This window comes from Camelus ferus, chromosome 31 (assembly GCF_009834535.1).
Source record: "Camelus ferus isolate YT-003-E chromosome 31, BCGSAC_Cfer_1.0, whole genome shotgun sequence".
Lineage (NCBI taxonomy): Eukaryota > Metazoa > Chordata > Mammalia > Artiodactyla > Camelidae > Camelus > Camelus ferus.
The window spans coordinates 11,103,604-11,127,429 of record NC_045726.1 but is presented as its reverse complement, the minus strand read 5'-3'; the positions used below and the strand labels follow the sequence as shown (position 1 = coordinate 11,127,429).

Here is a 23,826-nt window from a genome sequence, read left to right as displayed (position 1 = left end):
CACCACTTTGACTGAATCAAGTAGCCATTACTTAGTTTTCAGCTAATGAGTGGGGTGACTACCAGCATCTCATGCATCTGAAGCCCTGGAACAGAGAGAGGTGGAGGAGAAGTAGAGGGAGTGGATCCCCGGGCCCCTGACTCTCCTCCCTGAATCTGTATAGGTGTCATTAATGTATGGTCAGAAGTGGCTTTGTTCACCTGTCACTCTAGCAGTCCTGCTGTTCTAGCAAGGCTTTGGGAAGGGAGGGTACTGGGCTTCTTAGCGTGGATACCACATGGCTTATGGGAGATGAGGGGAGGTTGAGTGTCTGCATTTGCATTTGCAGGTTTGAGCAAATCGGCACCAGAAAGCAATGGGTGTGGCTTGGACTAGGATGGTAGATTATGGTGAAAGGAAAGAGCCTGTGTAGTGAATGAGAATAAGGAAAGCTACCTCATTACTCTCTTTTTCCTTTGTGTCCTTAGGGACGTTCACCTTGGGCAGCAGGGAGGTTAAGTTGATTACCACCCATGAAGGACTCTGAGTCTCTTGAAATAGAGAGCAGAGGGCGGTCTAGTTGACCTCATTCTCCTTGTCAATGCCCAGGGGTGCCTCAGCCTTTCCCCATCTTCCCAGGAATTCCCTCCATCCTGCCTCACACAGGGTTTAGCCAGAACCAGCAGTTTAGCCAGGGATACTGGATCATAAGCATCCCTTCCAAAGGGGCTTCCAGGCTCTTTTCCCAGCAGCAAAGAACCTATGCAAACTAGAGTGTCGGGGGGTGAGTCTCCATTTCCCTGGGGTAGGTGTCAGTGAGTGAATTATACAAGAGAGCTGCTGAACTTGACCAAATCCCCAGATCTTTAAAATGCTTTCTGATATTCCCTTCCATGCTGCGTCCCCATCCCCTTCCCCCATGCTGATTGTCTCCCAGCCCTGGGTGCCCAGTGACTCTGTTGCCCTCTCACTGTTCAGTGCCACCCCTACACCACCCTGATAGTGATGCTCTTTTTAGATTTTTTTCTCAAAAAGCAATGAGTTCTGAAATCACTCTCTTCCCTCTTGCCCTCCTTTCTCCTGTTCAGAATCTCTTCCTTGTATTAATCTTAGCTAGAGCGAAATCTCAGTGATTGAAGGCGTTCATCTCTTATGTGAATAACTGATACACAAGTTGTCCCCAGAGATACTTGTTTGATAATAGACTAGCCTGTTCAACAAAATGGATGTCTACTTAGTGGAATGTGTGATACAGATTTGGCTGGGAGCCTAGAACAAGGGCATTAATTTGATACTTTAGAGGCCACATTGTTTCAAAGGGGGAGACACAAATATGAACATTTGTGTGTCCAAGATTTCAGAAAACCTCAGACCCACCTGGGTTCCAAGGGAGAAGGGTGCTTGGGGAGGAGAAGGAAGTGGTGATGACCCCTAGTTACTGGTTGCTCTTGATTTCCCAAATGATCATATAATTAGTTAAAATTTAAAGCGTAATTGTGGTAAAATACACAGAACATAAAATTTACCTTCTTGACCATTTCTAAATGTACAGTTCTGTAGTGTTAAATATGTTTATCCTCTTGTGCAACCGATCTCCAGAATTTTTTTGTCTTGCAAAACTGAAACTCTGTGCCCATTAAGCCATTAACTCCCCGTTCCGCCTCCCTCCCACCCTGACAACCACCATTCTGCTTTCTATGTCTACGACTTTGACTGCTCTAGGTGCTTCATGTAAGTGGCATCATATGGCATTTGTCCTTTTGTGACTGGCTTATGTCCCTTAGCATAATGTCCTTGAAGTTCGTCTATGCTATAATATCTGACAAGATTTCTTCATTTTTTTTTTAAAAGGAAAAAAAAAAACTTTTTTCTGGGGGAGAGGTATTTATTTATTTATTTAGTGGAGGTGCTGGGGATTGAACCCAGGACCTCGTGCACACTAAGCATGAACTCTACCACTGAGCTACACCCTCCCTCTGAGATTTCTTTCTTTTTAAAGGCTACATAATATTCCTATAATTAGTTAAGTTTTCACAAGTTATTTATTGATGATTGAAAACTTTATTAATGAAGTAATAGATCTGCAATGAATTAATCATGAGAGGAAGTAAGAATCACATTTTGGATGAGAAAGACTCCCTCAGCTTGGGGACCCAGGCTTGAGTAGGAGAAAACTCTTACCAGCTTGACAGCCTCTACCATCTTCCCCTCTTGTCGCTCAAGGGTGGAGGGGAGAATCGCTGTCATTGAACCTCTAGTGACATCTGACCATGACCTCTTTCTTGAACGTGGCATGGTTCACTTGTGGGCCATGGAAATCAGGCATGGGCTGGGCATTTTCCCACCCTTGGGAGAGACAAGCTAGGTAATCTTGTGGGTCCTTTGGTGCCAGCGTCCTTCTCTACTTCTCTGAGAAAGAAGGGAAAGTCAGAGTTGGTCACGGATTCACATGATGCTAGTACTGAATGTCCGGGCTGGAGAGAGACCTAACGGTTGTTTAACCCCTCACTTTAGAGGTGGAGACAGTGATGCCCAGAAAGTCAGTGCTTCATCCATAGAACTCAGGTGACAGTCCCACCACTAGGATGAAGGCCTCTCATGCTGAGTCCTATGCCAATAAAACCTTGTTACTTACACAGCACTCCCAAGGTCTTGCTATTTACTAAGTGCATGAACCAGGATTTGAACCAAGGTTTCCTGATGCAGTCCCACGTTTCGTGCAAGACACAATTTTGTGGCTCAGTTCCAATGCAGAGATAGCTAGTAAACTTAAAGGTACAATTTAGTTTTGTAGGTGAAATATTTCGTATCCCGTGAAACTTCGTATATTCTATGGGGTAGGCCCTATGCTAAACACTTCCTATGCATTATCTTATTAATGCTGAGACAGCTCTGTTAAGTAGGTGATACTGTTATCCTTATTTTGTAAAAGAAATATCTGAAGGTAAAAGAAACTTACAAAGCAACTTGCTAACTAAAAGCCAGAGGCAGAATTTGAACCCAGGTGTACGTGACAAAGGGGCATCTTAATCACTGTGATGTACTGGATTGCTTTTTATATTAATTATGCTTTTCTCATTTTATCTCCAAAGAATTAAGTATTGCAAAAATAGTTCTGAGTAGTTCTGAGTACCTACTTTTTTTGTTTCTGTTTTGCAATGTACTCTTTGAAGCCATTTATAAAAGAGACCATTGATCTGTCTTTATGGATGTGACCTACGCTGCTGATATTCTGTCTTTCATTCTTTTTTTTAAACCCAAGACATGGCTTCAAATATCCCTGGGACAGAGGCCAACTCTGACAGTATGAATGACATGCTTGTCTCAGATTAGAGCAATGTGAGGACAAAGTGATTTTCCCACTTGATATAAATCATGAACTACAAGCAAATAATGAGGAAGTCAATAAAAGCTTTGGCAGGAGGGCTGGTGGACCCTTGAGTGGGGTTGGTTGGCACTCATAGCCACGGCTGGAAGCATAGATCAAGAGCTGGGCACAAACAGTGCCTTGAAGGGAAAGCATCCGGGCTTGAAGGTGGCTTGGGGTTAGTTTTTGAGACATACAAACAGCTTGCCTGGACTCTGATTCCAGGGCAGCTCCCTGGTGGAAAGATCTCTGGGCTAGGAGTCAGGGAGCCCAGCTTGTAGTCCTGGCTTTGTCTTCATGAGCCGTGCCACCTGCATGGCCGTCTACCTGGGGCTGTCATCAGGCTGGTCCTTAATCTCTCAGGCTCCTTCTCTCATTCCCACTAAGGGCTCTGAAAGAAAGCTGCTGTCCCTGGCTGGTTTTCTTGTTTTTCATTTTTTTTTTAGTAGCAGTAAAATTCACATGACAAAATTCTTACTTTAATCATTTTAAAGTCTACAATTCAGTGGCATTTAGTGCATTCACACTGTTGTGCAACCATCACTGCTGTCTAATTCCAGACCATTTTCACCACTCCAAAGAGAAATCCTCTATCTACAAAGCAGTCACTTCTCAACCTCCCCTCACCCCAGCCTGTGGCACCCCTGAATCTACTTTCCTTCTCCATGGATTTGCCTGCTCTGGGCACTTCACATAAATGGAATCACACAATATGTGGCCTTTTGTGTCTGGCTTCTTGTACTTAGTGTAGTATTTTCAAGATTCATCCACATTGTAGCGCGTATCAGCGCTTCATCCTGAGCGACATTCCACCATTGCCGTGGACCACGCTTGTGTATCAGTGCATCAGTTGAGGGACACTTGGGTTATTTCCACTTTTTGGCTATTATGAGTAATACTATTATTAATATTCTTTTGCAAGCTTTTGTTTGAACATATGTTTTTGGTCCTCTTGGGTGTGTACCTAGGGGTGGACTTGTTAGGTCATATGGTAATTCTAGGTTTGGCTTTTGGAGGAACCACCAAACTGTTTTCCACAAGGGCTGCACCATTTTACATCCCCACCAGCAGCATCCAAGGGTTTCAATTTCTGCACATCCTCCACAACACCTGTTATTTTCCCTGTTTTGATTATAACCATCCGAGGGGGTGTGTAAAGTGGTATGCCATTGTGGTTTTGATTTGCATTTCCCTAATGAGTGATGACATTAAGCACTTTCCGTGTGCTTGCTGTCATTTGTATATCTTTGGAGAAATGTCTGTTCAAATCTTTTGCCCATTTGAAAATTGAGTTGTTCGTCTTTATGTTGTTGAGCTGTTCTTTTATATATATATATATATAGTCTGGATACTAGCCCCTTATTAGATAAAAGTTTGCAAATATCCTTTCCCATTCTGTTGGTGTCTATTCACTTTTCGATTGTGTCCTCTGATGCACCAAAGGTTTAATTTCAATGAAGCCCGATTTATCTATCTTTTCTTTTGTTTCTTATGCTTTTGATGTTATATTATCTCTGGCTGTTCTCAAAACTGCTGGATCACTGAAATCTGGCAAAGAAGTCCAGGGTCTCATTTCCTAGAATCAAATTCATATAACTAAATTCTGTTGTTTTAAGGGAGCTTTGAAATTCACTTAGAATTGTATTTGCGATAGCTCAGCATTCTTGAGTGTTTCCTGCACTGCATAGGTCTGGCCTTTCTGTCTCATCATCCTGTTCATATAAAGAAAACACTTGTGTGTGTGTGTGTGTGTGTGTGTTCACACATATATGTGGCTTTATTTATTTATTTATTTATTTATTTAATTATTTAATTATTTAATTATTTATTTATTTTAATGAAGTTGAAAATTTGTTTTCCAAACCAGTGATTTGGGAGTGGTAGGGATGGTTCTCAGGAGGACAGTGACTAACAAGATGAATTTAGGAAAAATAACTTTGCGAAATGAATTGAATTCAATTTTTATCTTGTTCTATTTTTAAGAAATAACGTGACAGAGTACTATGTTCGTTGTAGTCTACACTGACATGGAACTTTTTTAGAAAAAGAAATCACTGGCAACCTTTTTAGCTAGAAATGACTACTGACAGCATTTTGTGTATTGTTTTCCCCAGTCTTTATATTCCTACCAAAAATGAATGAGAAATACTGTGTTTCAGCCTCCCTGACATCACTGGGTATTATAATTCTTATAAGTATCCCCAAATTTATAGGTGACAAGTAGTATCTAGCTTTTTGCCAATTTTCCTGCTAATGTGTTCATGTTTTAAACACTGATTTATAAAAATTCCATGTAAAATGGATGCATTTTTAAATCTCTTGTTACACGTTTTTCCCTAGTTTAGCATCTGATTTTTTATAGCCTTTATTTTTTGACATCCAAATTTAAATTTTACATAGTTAAGTCAGTTCATCTTTTCTGACTTTTTTTTGTCTTTCAGGATTATTACTTATTTATAAAGAAAATTTAAAACCTTTTTAGGTTTTGTGTTTATTTATATTTAAATCTGGCACTTAATTTTTGTCTATAAATTGAATAAGGTATAACTTAATTTTCCAAATAATTAGCTAGTTGTTCTAATGGAATTTATTGAATAATTGATGTTTTTCCACTTATTTTTTTTTAACATTTTTTATTGAGTAATAGTCATTTTACAATGTTGTGTCAAATTCTAGTGTAGAGCACAATTTTTCAGTTATATATGAACACATATATATTCATTGTAACATTTTTTTTCACTATGAGCTACCACAAGATCTTGTTTATATTTCCCTGTGCTATACAGTATAATCATGTTTATCTATTTTGCATTTTAAAATCTCAGTCTGTCCCTTCCCACCCCCCGCCCCCTTGGCAACCACAAGTTTGTATCTATGTCTATGAGTCTGTTTCTGTTTTGTATTTCTGTTTTGTTTCATTTTGTTTTGTTTTGCTTTTAGATTCCTCATATGAGCGATCTCATATGGTATTTTTCTTTCTCTTTCTGGCTTACTTCACTTAGAATGACATTCTCCAGGAATATCCATGTTGCTGCAAATGGTGTTATGTTGTCGGTTTTTATGGCTGAATAGTATTCCATCGTATAAATATACCACATCTTCTTTACTCAGTCACCTGTTGATGGACATTTAAGCTGTTTCCATGTCTTGGCTATTGTAAATAGTGCTGCTATGAACATTGGGGTGCAGGTGTCTTTTTGAAGTAGGGTTCCTTCTGGATTTATACCCAGGAGCAGGATTCCTGGGTCATATGGTAAGTCTATTCCTAGTCTTTTGAGGAATCTGCATACTGTTTTCCACAATGGCTTTCCTTGCTTCCCTCTCCCACTCTTAATGATTTAGATGTCTTCTTTTACAATTTTGTGTTTATTCTTTTTGTAATTCATGGCAGTTATCTCCTTTCCAGTTATGAGTTTCTCATTTTTGTAGCATCCTGCTTCTTTTCTATTTAGAGTAGACCTGTCAATATTTCTTTTAGCATGGGTTTAGCACGTCTCAGGCTGGGTGTCGTGGGGACCCTTTGTGCCCGTTTAACTCAGTTCTGTCAGTCAAGGGGTGCTCAGGGCAGATCTGAGCCTCGGAGGCTCCCCCTTCATCCCGCCGGCCTCTCCGTTGGAGGGGGGAGACCCAGCGAACGAGCGCCAGTCCTCCTCTGCCGCTCCCTCCCCGCGGGATCGATCCCGCACTGTTTTGCTTTTTCTTTCTTTTTTCCTTTTTTCCTACCAGATTTTTGGCGTCTTTGTCTTTCAAAGAGGGCGATGTTCTGTCGGAGTTCGGCAGGTGCTCTTGTTGGCTGAATGGGTCCGTAGATGTGAGTTTTGGTGTATTTGTGGGAGAGGGTGAGATACAAGCTTCCTTCTACTCTGCCATCTTGTTTCTCTCTCCACTTATTTTTTATATACTCAACTTCTTATATATATATGCATGGGTTTTGGCTTCCTACTCTGTTTCATTGATCTGCCTTACTAATTTCGTAGTGGTTCAATACCGCTTTAATTCCTGTAACTTTTATTTTGAGGTATAGTTGATTTATAATATTACTTTAGTGTCAGGTGTATGACACAGTGATTCAGAATTTTTATAGATTATACTCCAATTATACTTATAAAATATTGGCTATATTTCCTGTTCTGTACAATAGATCCTTACACTGTAACTTCAATATTTTTATTTTTCTTCATTTTTTCCACCATTCAACTGTATTTTCCATGAAAGACATTTTCAGTTACAGAAACCTGATATGATTTTTACCAGAATTATATTAAATTTATATATTGAATTATAAGAAATTTTCCTTTTTAAGGTAGTAAGCCTTTCTACCTCAGTTTACAGTATGTCCTGCCATTTTTTCAGGTATTTTGTTGTATTCCTCTGAAATTTTTTTGTTACAGATTTTGTTGCTATTGTAAATGGGAAATTTCCCCATCATATTTTGTAGTTTACATTCTGGGTGGCTCTTGAGTTTCACATTAATTAATAATATGATTTTATTATTATATTTATATATGATTGCTTTATTGAACTCACTTTAGGTTCTCAGTTGACATTGTTCAGCTGATCCTCTTGGAGCAGTTTAATTATCTAATATTACTTTTATGTCTCTTTCTCGCCAATTCCTTTATTTATTGTTTCTATTCCTGGTCTCATTACATTGCTTGAACCCCTAGAACCATGTTGGATAATGGTGGTTACAGTAGGGTTTCCGGTTTGATCTCCGACTTTAATGAGAAAGCCTCTATGCTTTCTTTATTGTTTGAGAGAGAGATTTTCTAACATGTTAAATAACCACTCAGTTCCTACTTGTGTGTACTGTCAACGTCCTTCTGCCGGTGACCACCAAGAACAAATTGGATGAGATGGATTTATTGCTTGTTGCAGGGAGAGAGACCACACACCACAGGGAACCATGGGGCACCCATACGGTTCTCCCCGTACGGCATTAGGGCATTAGGGAGAGATGTGGGCTTTTGTGGAGTGATTTGGGGACGGCCTAAGGGATCACGCATTTTCTCTGGACTGGGTGCTGTCATAAAGTGGTGATGATTCTATGATTGGGTACCTCAGTAACTCTTTTTTTCTTTTTTTTTTAAAAGGATGAGACAGATTTGTGGAACCGTCTCACGGCATACGTTTTTTGCCTGTATTATTTGTTTTCTGAGGGGAAGGTAATTATTCATTTATTTAGCTTGGAGGAGGTACTGGGGATTGAACCCAGGGCCTCTTGCGTGCTGAGCATGCGCTCTACCACTTGACCTACACCCTCACCCTCTCAATAACTCTTAATCGCACAAGGGCAGATTAGACTGGGGCTAAAGCTGTGGTTTGTAAAGAAACACTGGGCACTCGTATTAATTAGGATAGGGGGATTCTCTGTGGTGGTGTGTGACTTGGACCACATCCATATTTTATTAGATGTGATTCTGGAGGGGCCTCATCTTTGTTTCAATCCATCGTGGTCACTGCGTGGCCTTCTCTGCTGTCGATGCTCTGTGAAGTCTACGTTTACTTGCTGTGAGTGCCAGGCAAGCTCTGGGCAACTGTTTTCTGTTTCTCAATATACTGTTAAAATCAGGGCTTGGTGTATTTAGATTCCATTCTGTAATATTTTATGTCTGTTTCTGTTTTAGAGATGTTTGCTTGTCGTCCCCTGAAGATGCCAAATAGTTTCCTGAACTCCCCCTGCCTCCCTCCAAGAGATGGTATCTCTTACCCTTAGTTCTGTAATTATTTTTCATATGTTTGATATTTTTCCCTTTTTGTTACCTTCAGTGTGGGCGAGATCCAGTCAGAATCCATGTTTTTAGCAGCTTGAGTGTGTGAACAGTCTTTGGCCTCATTCCCTGACTGTATGTACCAGTTGAATATTCTTTTTTATGCTTGTAGTTGGAGGATTGATTCAAACACCAGCTCCTTGTCCAATTCCCATTTTCTGGTGCCGAAGTTGCAGGCTTTGGCCTTCATCTCCAGTCAAATTTCAAAAACAAATTTGGGGAACCACTTAAGAGTTGCCAAATTCTTATGCTGCCAACACAGGGACACTAAGGAAAAAACCTCAATGTAACTATGTAGTATCATCTCATAAAATGAAGACCGTTTTATTTTATTGTATTTTAGTAAGGAGGCATTTTTTTCTTTCTATTAAAAAAAATTTTTTTAAACACTTAATTTTTTTTTTTTTTTGGTTGGGGGAGGCAATTAGGGTTATTTATTTATTTATTGTTTTTTTAACGGAGGTACCGGGGATTGAACCCAGGACCTTGTGCGTGCTAAGCACGCATTCTACCGCTGAGCTATACCCTCCACCCATTAAAACCATTTTAGTCCTAAAATTATTAAAGGGGGAAATGACTCAAGAATTTGAATATATACATAAATTGAGCTTTATGAAAAAATTAAATGAATTGTCTTTATTTTTCTCATTTTGACCTTGATTTATAAACACCTTGCTCCGGGCAGCCTGGTATCAGCGGCCAGGCCAGCGTTGGTTGAGGTGGCATCTCTCTTACCTCTCCTTGTCTGACCTTTCCTGCACAGTCTCTTTCCAGAAGTTTTTATCTGTGTTGGGTAAAGAGACATGACCCCCTCACCCCGACCCCCAATCAATATGGGCAACTGCTTTAAAATGCACTGGAGATTTGTTTCAATCAGGCATGGGAAGGCACACAGACATGGAAAAGACTGTCCTGAAGGAAGACGCTTGTGTACTCACAGGTTCCTGGAAGCAGGAGACAGAGCCCACACGCTAGGGCTACGTGGGGGCGCATCAGAGTCAGTCAGGAGGCAGGGGAAGTGGGGGGAGGGCATGGGGAAGAGCCGCTATGTTGCTTTCTGAGAAGGAACAGGCAAGGCAGGGTGAACAGGCCTAGGATTGGCTGGTCTGGATAATTTTAGTGGGCCCTGGGACACAGGTGCTTTCTCCAGTTGTCTGATACCTGATTAGGGAAGGTGTTGTGACCCCAAGTTCAAGAGCTTCACAAAAGAGGCAGTGGGCTTATGCCTTCTGGGTTGACTGGTTTGCATATGAGAGGAACACTCCCTGAGAACCCGGGACGCTGGGGACTGGCTGGCTCTGGGGACTGGCTGGCTCTGGGAGGGGCATCTCTCCAGGGTCAACAGGACCCCAGATGTCCAAGGACCAGAAATACAGAATCTAAAAAGGCATGATTTATATAACAATACGAGCTGGCAATGGTAGTCCTAAGATTACAACAAAATTCTGGCCTTAGGTGTCTGTTGGCCTTAGGTTTTCAGAATTATTGGGCGCTTTTGTTTTTGCATGATCTTCATTTGTATTTCAGCTGGAATGCTCTATTGGGACTTTCTGGCCTCATGCCTTAAGTCTGGAAATCCATAATCTGACTTTCTTTGTTTTTGGCTGGGGCAGGTAATTAGGCTTACTTATTTATTTATTTTTAGAGGTGGTACTGGGGATTGAACCCAGGACCTAGCGTATGCTAAGCATGCGCTCTACCACTTGAGCTATACCCTCCCCCTCTCATAATCTGACTTTTAAAAATTTGATGCATGTTCAGAGTTTTGGTCACAGTCACTAAAGGCAACGGAGCCAAAACCTGTCCATCACACTTTTGGACTTTCTATTTATTTATGTAAATGAACTACATTTCTTACAGGGTATATGATTATGCCAAAGCTGGTAGTGAAGATGACTAGAAAAAATTAACTGCAAAAAGCTGTCATCTACAGGCTTCTCCAATTTCAGTGGCAGAATTAGGAAAAACAGGATTTCCGGGAAGGGTCAGCGTTACCTCCTGACCATGAATTCATCCAGTGACAGTGAGCACCGTAATCACTGCATCGTGGTGGCTTTCTTAGCTTAGCAATGGTACACCAGCAGAAGTATGTTTATCATGTTATTCTTGAAATAACCTTTAACTGATCTGTGGTATTTCTGGTCACATCCTAATTAGGTGTGGACTCTGAAATTGTCATGTAGGATTCAGGAGCTTGGTCCTGCATGGAATTGTCCAAGTTTGGAGCCAGATAAAGCAATGCAGAGACATTCTACAAATTCCTCAGGCCTGACAGGGCTCTGGACTGCTATTAGAACTCTTAGATATTTAACCTTATCACCAGCTGGTTCTTTTCCTTTCCTTTTGGCCACTTAGTTAGAAGACGTATTTCTGTGACAAAACATTATGCAGGAATCCATTATTAAACATAGAGATAAGGCAAAAGCCCACTTTGACCATTCTTCCCATCCTGGTCCCCTCCATAACCAAGGTTTAGCCATTCCTTTGTATCCTTCCAGCCCCTTTCCTGTATTTACAAGTGCACATGTCCTTGGAGAAAATTATTTGTGTGCGTGTGTGTGTGTGTGTGTGTGTGTGTGTGTGTGTGTGTGTGTTCCATAAGTGATGGCACTGTGTCAGCCACCTGTTCCTTTCCTGTCTGCATTTCAGGGGTCTGTGTTACTATATATAAACTGTGTTAGTTCATAGGAGCTCCCAGTCTTTTGACTGCTGATGCTAATAATGGTCACTGATATTTTTGGGATGCTGACCCCATCCCGGGCACTCTTCTAATGTTTTACATGGGGTCACCTCTTCAGGCCTTTCAGTGACCCTGGGGAGTAGGTTTTATTGTCTCCATTTTAATGAGGAAACGGAGGCAGAAAGGGACCAAGTAACTTGCTTAAGGTTATGTGCTCAGTAAGTGATGAAGTCAGGATATTAAATCAGGCATTTGGTTCTAGAATCTGTATCCCTAATCAGAACATTATTCTATGGTATGAATATACCATGGCATATTTAGCCATTTTTCTGTTGTTTCCAGTTTTCATTGATAATAAGCAATGGTTCGGGGGGCATTCTGTGGATACTCACTTGCTCGTGGGAGAATGTGGGTGCTTCTCTGTGGTGGATGCTGGAGAGTGAAACTTCTGGGTCCTGGGTAAGCACATCCAACATTATGATAGATGCTGTCACCCTTGAAAGGGCCTGTCCTTTTCACACTCCCACCAGCCACATAGAAGCATACCTGTTTCCCCATGACTTCACCAACACTTGATGTCAGATTTTAAAAATTTGCCAGTCACATGGGTTAAAAAATGGTATCTCATAATTTTCTCTTGCCTTTGTCTGAGTGCTAGTGGATGGAGCATATTTTCATATGGTTGCGGGTCATTTATAGTGCTTATTTTGTGAACTGCCAGTTTGTAATCCTTACTCATTTTTCTGTGTTAATATTTGTCTTTTTCTTTTTGGTTTCTAAGAGTTATGTATTTTGGGTTCCACAACTCACCCTTCAGCCCACCCCCAAATGGCCTCAGTCTCTACTGAAATTCATCACGGCCAATGCGTTTTCCACGAAGTGGATTCGACAGACCCTGCCCTGTCATCGTCTTGCTCTGTAACCCAGTAGTTTACCACCGCCCCGTTTTAGTGGGTTTGAGGACAGTCCGGCTAGTAGAGGAAAAACATGACCACTAGATGGCAGTAGTACACAGTGAGAGTCATTTGGGTGGCGCTTTGACAAGTTGCTGGAGAGGTGGAAGAAATGATTGAACTGTTCTGCTTTGTTTAAATCAAATATATATATATATTATATAAATCCCCAGCACGTAAATGCCTGAGCCTCAGTAGCTTAACAAGAGAAAAAAAAAGAAAGAAAGAAAATTGTAGAAAATATAAAGATACAAAAGAACATCTTCCATTAGTTATTGGAGCCATGGTACCACACTTCATGTATGCTTTGAAAACCCTACTGTGTACTCACAAGAGAATGAAGTTGAAAAAGGCAAATTGCATCTTAGTATTATTATGATAATAGTTTTTATCTCCCTGCACCTCCCTGTAAGAACCAGTGCTGGAGCGAGCGCCTTAGGACTCAGAGTGGGGCTTATATTTTCTGTCTACTTAGATGAAGGCATCCAATCCCATGGTTTAAGTACGTGTGCTAATGACTTCAAATTTGTATCTCCAACTTATACTTATCTGCTTGCCTACTCAACATTTTCACTTATATATCCAATAAACTTCTCAAAATTGACATGCCCAAAATAGAACTTTTGATTTTCCCTAAGTATGCTCATCTCCAGGTCTTTTCAATGTGTGTACCACCTCCATGGTTGCACAAATCAAAAATCACAGTATACATCCATGATGTCTCCATGTCCCCCATCCCTTACGTCCATCCCATCAACAAGCCTATAGCGTTTACCTCCACGACACACCTCAAATCCATCGACTCCTTTCCACCTGTCTCTGCTCTTCCACTCAGTCCCAGCTACCGTCATGTTGCACCTGGACCACAGTAACAGCCTCCTAATGGTCACCATTGATTAACTCTTGTGCTACTATAATCCAGTTGTCCCAAGCAGCTAGAGTGGTCCTTAAAAATGCAAATTAGATTGTGCCATTCTTCTTCCTAAACAAGTTTTGGCTTTCATTTTAGTTCGCCAAAGACTCTTCATGATGGACCGCTCGCCTTCCTCTCCAGCAGCATTCAGACCACTCATCCTCTTCTTCACTATCCTCTAATCACTCAAGACTCTTTTCTCTTCTGTGGACATGGCAGTCTCCTTCTCATGTCTCAGTCTTAGTGGTGTCTCTTCTCCCTACTTGGTTTGTTCTTTCCATGAATAACTCCTTTGCGCGAATAACTCCTTTGCGCGAATAACTCCTTATTATAATTTCGGCCTTAATTAATTAATTTTATTTTATTTTTATTCTTTTGTCCTTTAACTTTCATTTTTCTTTATTATTATTATTTTTAATGGAGGTACTGAGGATTGAGCCTGGGACCTCGTGCATGCTAAGCACACTCTCTGCCCCTGAGCTATAATCTCCCCTCTAGGAGGCCTTAATTTAAATGTGTTTACAGCAAGCTTTTCCTCTGGAAAGCCCTACAGAAAAGCTTCCTTTTATCTGAAGCAGTGTTGTCCAATAGCAATACGATGGAAGCCACATAAGTAACTCTATGCTTTCTAGTAGCTTCTGTGAAAAAGTAAAAAGAAATATCGGAGAATAATTGTAATAATGTATTTTATTTAAACCCAAATAGATCCAAAATATTGTCATTTCAATATGTGATCAGTATCATTAATGACATCTTTTACATTATTAAAAAATTTTTTTTGTTTGTTTTTTAGGGAGGGTAATTAGATTTATTTCTTTGTTAATTTATTTATTTTTAACTGGAGATACTGGGGCTTGAACCCAGGACCTCATGCATGCTAGGTCCACACTCTACCACTGAGTGGTAACCCCTCCCCACATTATTTTTTTTTAATACCATCTTTTTTCCCCCTGGCTTTATTGAGATACATTTGGCATAGCATTGTGTAACTTTAAGGTGTGTACCATGATGACTGACATATACATATGTTGTGAAATGACATCCTTGCTGCGTCCTTGCTTGAAGAAATTTCAGTGGCCTTGACGTACTCTTCCCCACGGCTCTTCTCCATCATCACGTGCACGCCCAGACCTGGCCTCCCCAGCAGATGAGGACTTAGGAAAGGGTCTGCGTGAGGCTCACACTGTGTCTCTCAGCTCTGGCCTTGACCCCAAAGGGGAATAAAAGGGAAGGGCTCAAACCAATGGCTGCCCGGGGCTCATGAGTGTAGGATTCAGACCCCTGCAGTTCTGGTGATAACCTGGATCCTACCAGATCATGACTGCTTCTGGCATTCTGTAGGTGAGATGGCCAAATGACCTGATACAGAAAAAAAAAAAAAAAAAAAAAAAGGAGGAGAGAGAGTGAGTGGGAGGGGGCAGGATAAGGACCATATGTCCCAATACTGGGTTGAAAGAACATTTCACAAGGTGACCTTGGTCATCCTGCCTTGCCTATTTGAATTTTCCACACACCAGCCAAGAAGGAGATCTGTTACCCGGGAGGCTGCCCGTGCTTAAGGATGGCCTTTGTTCAAGGGCTCCTACCCCATTCCCATTAAGGAGAAGTGTCCGGAGACACACCCACGGTTCTAGCAGTTTTTGCAACACGGAGAGTGTCTCCCAGAGACAGCCCAATCCACCTATGAGTACAGGGGGTGCTGGTAGCAAGTTAGGGCGCCCAGACCTCAGTGACAATTCCACAGGCTCCTCTACTGGGAGGGAATGGCTGTCATGGGTGCCCCTCAGTCCTCCTGGGAGCTGTTACTGAATCAATGGGGCTTAAGACAGAGCCTGGTTATGAATTTTGTGCCTCAGGAGATCAAGTTCCAGTGTAATTGTATTTTATAACTGGGACTTTTGTTCAGGGAGCTTACTCATGTATTCATTTATCTGTCCTTTTCCCACTAGTCCATCCACCCATCATCTACTCATGTACTTTATCCTTCCATCATCCATCCGTTATCCACCCATCTACCCATCTATCCATCCATCCATCATCCATCCATCCATCAATCCATATTCTATCCATTATCCACCCATCTACCCATCCATCCATCCATTATCCACACATCTGCCCATACACCCATCATCCATCCACCCACCCATCCATCCATCATCCATCCATCCATAATCTATCCATCCATCATCCATCTGTAATCTATCCATCTATCTATCCACCCATTCTTTCAGAATTTGTTGTGTGCTATTGTATGCAAGGCATTATGGTGGCTGCTGAAAAAGGAAAGCGTAGTCTCTGCCCTCAGGAAGCTTGTTGTCTAGGAGAAAGAGACAATGTATAAAGAAATAGGTGCAGGAAACTGTTTCCAGTGCTCTGTTAGAAGTCCGTGCAAGGCCCAGTGGTGCGTAACAGGAGTGGTCAGTGCCCTTGGGGGCTCAGGAATGGCTGCTAAGAGAAGGTGATGGTGTGAAGGATCAGAGAGGGGATGGCATGTTGAGAGGGGTGGGGATACAGCCCGACACATTCAGGGAAAGCGAAGAGTTTGGTGCGGCTGAAGCAGGGGTGTGAAATACGGCTGCAGCGAGTGCTGAGGAAAGCAAGGCAAGAGATGTAGGCAGAGGCTGGGTTATCGTAAAGGTCTGGGTACCACGCTCAGGCTTTGGGACTTTATCACACTGGTAGCCGTTAAAGTATTTTAAAAAATTTTTTTATTGACATGTACTTGACTGACAATGTTAGTTTCAGGGGGTTTAGCAAAGTGATTCAATCTCACATATACATAATACATATTTTCTTTTCAGATTCTTCTCTATTATATGTTATTATAGGAAATGGAATATAATTCCCTGTGCTAGACAGTAGGTCCTTGTTGTTTATCTGTTTTATATACAGCCGTGTGTGTCTGTTACATTACTACACCAACAGATGCCACTAAAGTATTATACGCAGAAGAGACACATGGTCAGATGTGCACTTTTGAAAACGTACTTTGGCTTCAGGACAGAATAAGACCCAGGAGCCGGGTCCCAGTTAATTAGGCAGGGGGGGTTGGTGACCGCTCTAAGGGAGGCTGCGGTCCGGGATGGAGAGGACAGAGGAGGAGACGGGGAGGGCACCGCCTCCCCCTTAGTCTCTCAGGCCTCCTCTTTCAGCCTGATCACCTTGAAGTGGCCATTTACTAGTTGAACTCCATTTCTCAGCTCCTGAGGAACAGAAGGGAACTCCCAGGTGTGTGGACAAGTGCAGGCAGTCGGATTCCTCCCGTAGTGGCCACACGAGGTCAGCGTTGCCCGTGGGTGTGGCGTCTAGCCTAGAGGCCCACAGACTCGCTGAACAGTCTGCTCACAGTGCAGCTCCTGTTGGCTACATCCCTTCCTGTTCCCTTATCGGCTCGTGTCCAGTGAGGTCCCATTCTGTTTCTGCAGGGACGCCGGATGTGCTCGGAAGTTGGATGGTACTCAGTCTTTGGATGGGGGACACTGGCAGGCACAGAGCCCCCAGGCCAGGCCTAGGGTAGAGGAACACACTTTTCTGGAGCTGGTGAAGCAGTGGGTGTACAGGTGTCTCATTCGATGACCTCGCTGTGCACAGCGCCTTGTAGTACTTCTGGGGCTGGCACACAGGGGCTCGTAAGCTCTGGCTAACTTGAAAACAAACCGTGGGTGGGCAGGGGAGAGAGGAGGGAGGAAGGCAGGGGGAGGCAGAACAATCTGATTAAGGGAAAATTCAGAGTGTCTTTAAATCTTCACAATATCCAGCTGGACTACTTCCAAGAATTCACAGACTCACCTAACACATCGCCCCGAAGGGGAGTGGTGTCCAGGGAACCTGTCTGAACACCTGAGCCAGCAGCATAGAGTGTTCTTGAATCAGTGAGTCGTCCTCAGGATTTGGACATGGCTGGATGCTTTTAAGAGACTTAAACTCCCCAAATATTGCTTATATTCTCTGGGCACAGAGTTCAGCCCTTTTCTTGGCCCTTTTCGGAAAGGACAACAGCTTCTGAATCAAGGAGGGCCCAGACTGACGGGGATCTGAGTTCTTTTCTGGGTGTGGGGGGACCTACACCTGAAGTCTGATCCTGGAAAAAGGCCCCTCAACAGGGTGAAGAAAGAGGCCACCTACACCTACCTCTTCCTGGTGGGTCCTGGTTTCTGCTAAACAAGTATTTTACACATTTAAAGGACTAGCCCCTTGGGCTTGGGGGTCACCATGCAGACCTGGGTTAGAATCCTGCTCTCGCTCTTGTGTGAACCTGGGCCTGGAACGAGAGGTTTCTTTGAGCTTTACTCTCAGGCCTGGAAAATAAGGAAATGGAGACTTACCTAGTGAGATTTTAAGGAGGAATAACTAAGATGTATTTAGGGGGACAGGTATAGCTCAGTGGTAGAGCACATGCTTAGCATGCATGAGGTCCTGGGTTCAATCCCCAGTACCTCCATTAAGATTAAATAAATAAAAAAACCCAAATTACCTCCCCACCCCAACAAAAACAAAAGAGGTATTTAAAGCACCCAGTGCTGCACCTAGACCATGGCAGGTGCCCAGTGAATGTCAGTGCCCTCCTTACTGACTACATAACGATGTTTTAAGAGAAGACAGACGAGTAGAAAGACAGTGATGATAATATTAACCACTCTTTCACAGGGTGTTCCCACTGGGTAAAGAGCAGGACTCCTGATGCACTTTGGGGAGGGGGAGAGTCCTGGGTAGGGAGTGAGACCTGCATTGTAGCTCATATTCTCCCAGCTTCCTCTTCTGTAAAAGGAGGGTGGGGGTGATGTAGACTAGTTAAAACCATCCCTGGCCTTATCTCTGGAGATTCTAATCAACAGGCCTGAGCTACAGCCCCAGGTGACTCTGATGCAGAGGCAAAATCACTCCGGGTGTTAAGACCCAGAAACACTGAAATAAGAAGTATCTCCAAGGCCCTTAGTCCTGAGTCATCCATCACGCCAGGCAAGACCTCAGGGGACCAGAACCATTCTTATTTTTCGCCACCAGAGGGCAGGCCTGAGGCATGACAGCCAGAGTGATATGCTGTGTTTCCTCTCTGACCCCAAGGAAAACCTGTAGTTCCGCAGAGGGTGCCGTGGGAGACAGGTAAGGCAGAGACCATTTGGGAGGACAGTGTGCTAACTGGGGATAAGAGGAGAAAGCCGGCATCTACTAGACTCTATGAAGTGCATGATTTCCTCTGTGTTCTGAGGTCTGATGAGACCTGGACAATGAATCTCGTTTCTTCTTCACGCAGTAAGGACTTCTCAGGATGCTTTCACAGCCCCAGCTGAGTTGACCAGTAGTTCCTCCAGTTCCAGCAAAATCGGCATCTGGCTCAGAGAGCCAGTCACTGCTGACCCTCATCAGGCCCCACTCTGTCCCCCCAGTAAAGGATGCCCCCGCTGGGGATGGCAGTGGGCAGGCTTGGATCTGTTGGTCCTTGGCTGTCCCTCTGCAGACTCTGCCCCTTCAGGGTCACACGCACAAAGCAAAGGACCGTCATGGCCCGATTCCAGCTGCAGAGAAGCAGGCGTCACTTCCAGCTCAGTGTCCTAGTCAATGCCCTTAGTTTTTTTGGCAAAGAAGAATTCCAGTACTTTCTCTTTACCACCGCATTAATTTTAACCTCCGCAGGCTGCACTGGAGGCCACAGCCCTTGGCGTCAGGACTGCAGCAAAGTGAGGACTTGAAGTTTTCTCTTCTTTGCCAGCAATTTATATTTGGACTTTCCTACGTGATGACATCCTGAATGATGACATCCTGACTTCCACATAGGCCCCGGGAGCCACAGAAGCAGAAATGACTCCCCCTGTCACCCCCACCCCCGCTTGCTGAAGGGGGAAGATGAAACCGAGAGCAGTGGAGGGTCTGGTCCCAGACGGGACACAGCTGTGCTGGGCACCGAGGAACTGAAATTGGCCCAGTCACCCAGTGATGGTACCACACCTCCCTGCCCCCAGTTCCCGGCAGGCTGACCATCTCAGAAGCCCTGCCTGGACGTCATCACTTGTACATCCATCCGTGCACCCCGTCCTCCTTGAGCCCCTACCCTGTTGGGTCCTAAATTAGGGTAAGAGATGAGTGAGACTTTTAAAAGATCCCTATTGCGTTCAAACTTCACCTGGCCTTTACAGTACAGGTGAGGGTAGGGTAGTGTAAATGGACCAACACGATAAATGGTATAATTTAGGTGTGCACAAAGGGAGGGTAGCGAAAAGAACGGTTTAAGAAATTGGAGCTGAGAGAAAGTGACTACAGATGCCTTTTATGATGCTGGCGTCGTTTTCGGATTGCATGCTCTCTCCCTGTGTTTTCTCAGGCTTGGTGGTTCATGGCAGTTATGTTTAGAGGAGGTGTAGCTTAAAATTCAGGCAGCTGCACCCACGCAGAGTCATCAGTTGCACTGTAACAAGGTCCCCTTGCAGTTTCAGGGACTCGGAGGAGAGGAGCTGGGTGGCCAAGGAGGAAGCCCCAGCAAGGCTTAGAGCAAGGCCTGAGTTGGAGACGTCGCTGATGTCCAGACTCACCTCGGGGTGATGGGGAAGAAACTTTTCCTCGTATAATAGCAATGACAGTATTTGTTGATGTACCAAATGTCGAGGGTCCTGCCACGGATCAGGCAGTGTGCGGGTCACTGGAAAAAGAGGACTGCAAGGCTCTTAGCCTCTGGGAGCCTTGCTCTGATAGGAGAAATGGACAAATAGTTACCTTGCGACAGGCTGTATGCTCCAGGAGAGGGGAAAACAGGAGGCTGTGCTGAACGCTTTAGGATGGGGGAAGATGCACCCCTACCTCGAGGAGTGACATTTAAGCTCACTCTTAGAGGAAGTGTTGAGGGGACAGGTAAAGGGAGCAGCATCGGGCAAGCCTGGATCTGAGAAGACATGCTACCTAAAGGGGCAGTGCGTGTGTTGGTGTGTGTCTGCATGGAGCCCCTGAGCGTGGGGATGGGGATGTGGGTACCGAATGATGGGAGATGAGGCTGTGGAGAGGCTGTCGTCAGTCTGGCATGGCACCTGAGCAGAACTCACTCCTGGTGCTCATGGATCAAGAGATGGGTTCTGCCTTCTTCCAGACAGCCAGGATGCCCGAGATAGAGCCATTTCATTAAGCCACTATCTCATTCATTCTTCACTTCTTGCTCTTGCCGGTTGCTGGTGGAGGAGTATGGGAAGGCAGGGGCTCTCGGAGAGGGTATGAATGTGGAATCAGCCAGCTTACAATGCTTTTAACTTTTTAAAAATTCAGAAAAATCATGCCTGAGAATCAGTTTACATACTTGGTTCAGGGACAATGATTTGCAACTTTACCAGAAATTTTCATTGAGCATTTATCTAAAGACAGTGTAAAAAAAAAAAAAACAACTTTGTATTAGCAAATCAATCAGTGACAAGTGGGTGGAAAATTCTCCCCCACATCCTTTACATTTCTGCATTGACGGTAAGTATGGTAAGAAATGCAGATTGCTGACAGTTATTTTCTTGAGTCAATTAAAACTGTTTGGTATCCTCTATGTGCCAAATACTCTTAGGCTCTACTCAGAACAGACAAATCAATTTTAACCTTCCATCTCTGGATATTATGAGTGGTAATGTCAGTGATCATGGACTGGGATCCTCGTATCAATGGGTAGAGAAATGAGACTTTTACAAATAAGATGGACACAAAAGCTCTTGAGAGCTTTTATTACAAAGCAAAATATTCAAGGGCAAACTGATACATAAGAAGGTACAGTTAAAGCCGTTAAGATCAGGCAATTCAGGAGCAGGAACATAGAACAACCGTCTAAACAAGTAATTACAGGTTATATTGTTTTAATTTGAGTCTCCTCATTTGCTTGCTTGCCAAGGAGTATTTTCCTTGATTTCATAAGACACTCATCCCTCTGCTGCTCCCCCCCTCCCCTGCCCCAGTTGGAGCCTACAGTGGGCTTTCTCTGTTGGGACACATTCTCTGCTTGTGACTTTAACCATTACCGGCTGACACCAATACTTGCTGACTTCAGCTCACTTGACTCTCAGCACATCACATAGCTGGAGGCGGGGAGCGCTCCTTTTTAATTTTTAAGATGCACAGCTAATTAGAACTCAAATGAATTAAGCAGCTGGGAAGCTCATGCATGCCCCACAGCCCCTTTCGGGGACTTTAGAATTTACAGGAATAGGAGTGAAAGGGTGCATTTTATACCTTCTAGAAAGATGTAACTATCCAAAGTGCCCAGAGTGGCCAGATGCAGAAAGATGGCAACATGGGCCCATAGTAGCCTCAGGATGATTTTGCCTTTATCTGGCTCATCTTTGCTGAGTAGGTGTGAGCCAATTAAAGAGTCTTTTTCACCTTTGCCTGAAGGCCTAGATCATGTCAGGATTCTGTCTATTGTTTGATCTTAAGCAGAGAAGCCCAAAGTCACGGGCCAGCCCAGAGGTCTTAGTCATTGTACCTGGCTGGGCACCTTCCAAAGAGATGACCTTTGTTAGGTGGCTCAGGATTAACTGGTCCAGCATTTTTCTTCCACAAGGATTCTGAAGGAAGAGCATCAGAGCAGGGTTTGGACAGACCCAAGGGGTCCCAGGCCTGGTCAATTGCTAGCCCAAGAGAGGCCCTGAATGCCACTTTCAGTGTGACTAGGATCTCTGGCTGGGGAGTCAAGACTTCTCTGTTTTAACCTCTGATTCTGGGAGGTTTTCTCCATAATGCAGGGTTTCTTTTGGGATATAAGCTCTCCTTTCTTTTATTCCTCCAGTTCTCCAGTTCATCTTCTGGCTTTCTGCCTCACTGCATGATGTGGGGGCCTGCCTACAGCAATGTAAATCCTTGGGGCTCCTTGGGCGCTGCAGTCCCAACACTGTTCCTCAACAGAACTGCAGGCAGCAGCGAAATGACCCCCTCCCCCTCCCCTAAATGGGTGTAGGTGCGCAGGACTGTTGAAGAGGAGAACTGGGGCCTAGTTTCGTTCTTTTTTGTTTTTTCTTTGCTTTTTCGCTTCACCAGGCAGCTGCTGCTCCCCTCGCCCCTGCCCTCAAGTTCCTAGCGACCCGAAAGCACAAAAGGACGTTTCGGGGTGGGTTTCCATCCCCGGCAGCGGACTACAGCCTTCCCCTGCTGCCTCCCTTCCCTCCTCCGAGAAGTGAGGGCTTCGGACTTTCATTTCCAGCTGCCAGGCCAAGGATGCTCGCCCTTCGGCTCCACTTCCTCTCCGCGGCCTCACCCCGGGCCTGCGCCCCCACCCCCCACCCCGAGCCCCGGGAGGCCAGCCGGGCGCCGGCCGCTCGCAGGCACGCGTCCAGCCTCCACTCTTCGGGGCCGGGCGTGGCCGGCGCCGCTCCTCTCAGCCCTGCTCCCCTTCTCTCCGCTCGCTGCCATTTGAATTCCCCCTGTCGACTCCTGGGCGGAGGCCGAGCGAGCCTTCGCGAAAGGCGAGGGCGGCGGGAGGAGGGCTCGGGCGCCCCTCCCGGGCGGCGCGGCGCCGGCCGGCAGTGAAGTCGCGCGCTCGCCGCCAGCAAAGCCATTGGCTCGGCACAGTCACCCCACGCGGGGCTGCAGCGGCGGCCTCCGCGGATTGGCGCGCGGGCGGGCATCCACCGGGGCGCGCGCGAGCGGTTGCGTGCCGCCCGGGCTGCACCGAAGCCCACCGTCTTGGGGCTGTAAGGATCATCCCTCCACTGTCCCTAATGACCACCCCTCCGCTGTCCCTGCGTTGCTGATGCTGCATTGCAGGCTGCCGCCAGCCCCGATCGCCGATGCCCTGGCCCAAAGAAAGGGCGCGAAAGGCGCGCTCCCCGCTCGGGCGCACGCACCGACCGCCGCCCTCCGCCGCACACTGCAGCAATTCGCGCTCTCGCGCCGCTCCCCTCCCCGCCTGCGCTCATTTGCATACCCCACGACTGTGACCAATCAGGACTCGCCTCTCTCGAAGCGGATGGCTTTGGCCTGAGAGGAAAGGGAGTGGCTGGCGACGCATGCGCCGCGGTGGCTGACTTGAACCGAGGCTTTTATTGCTGTAGTTTATTTCCACCCCCTTCCCTCCTGTTCTCTCTCTCTCTTTCTTTTTTTCCGCCCTAGCTGGGGCAGTGTTGGAGGAGAGGAAGAGAGACAGGATTGCATTTATCTCTTACGTTCCTGAAATCTGCTATCAGCAAGATCAGCTAAGCGGCTGCACATTT

General features: G+C 44.7%; 1 protein-coding gene and 1 non-coding gene across 2 annotated transcripts in view; one reads left to right on the top strand and one right to left on the bottom strand.

Annotated features, from left to right (window-relative positions):
• The window catches only part of DPYSL2 (dihydropyrimidinase like 2), a 90,788-nt gene that overhangs the window by 2,775 nt on the left and 64,187 nt on the right, over nt 1-23,826 (top strand).
• TRNAT-AGU lies at nt 1,881-1,952 on the bottom strand. The gene has a single exon. It is a non-coding gene; the product is annotated as a tRNA-Thr (tRNA).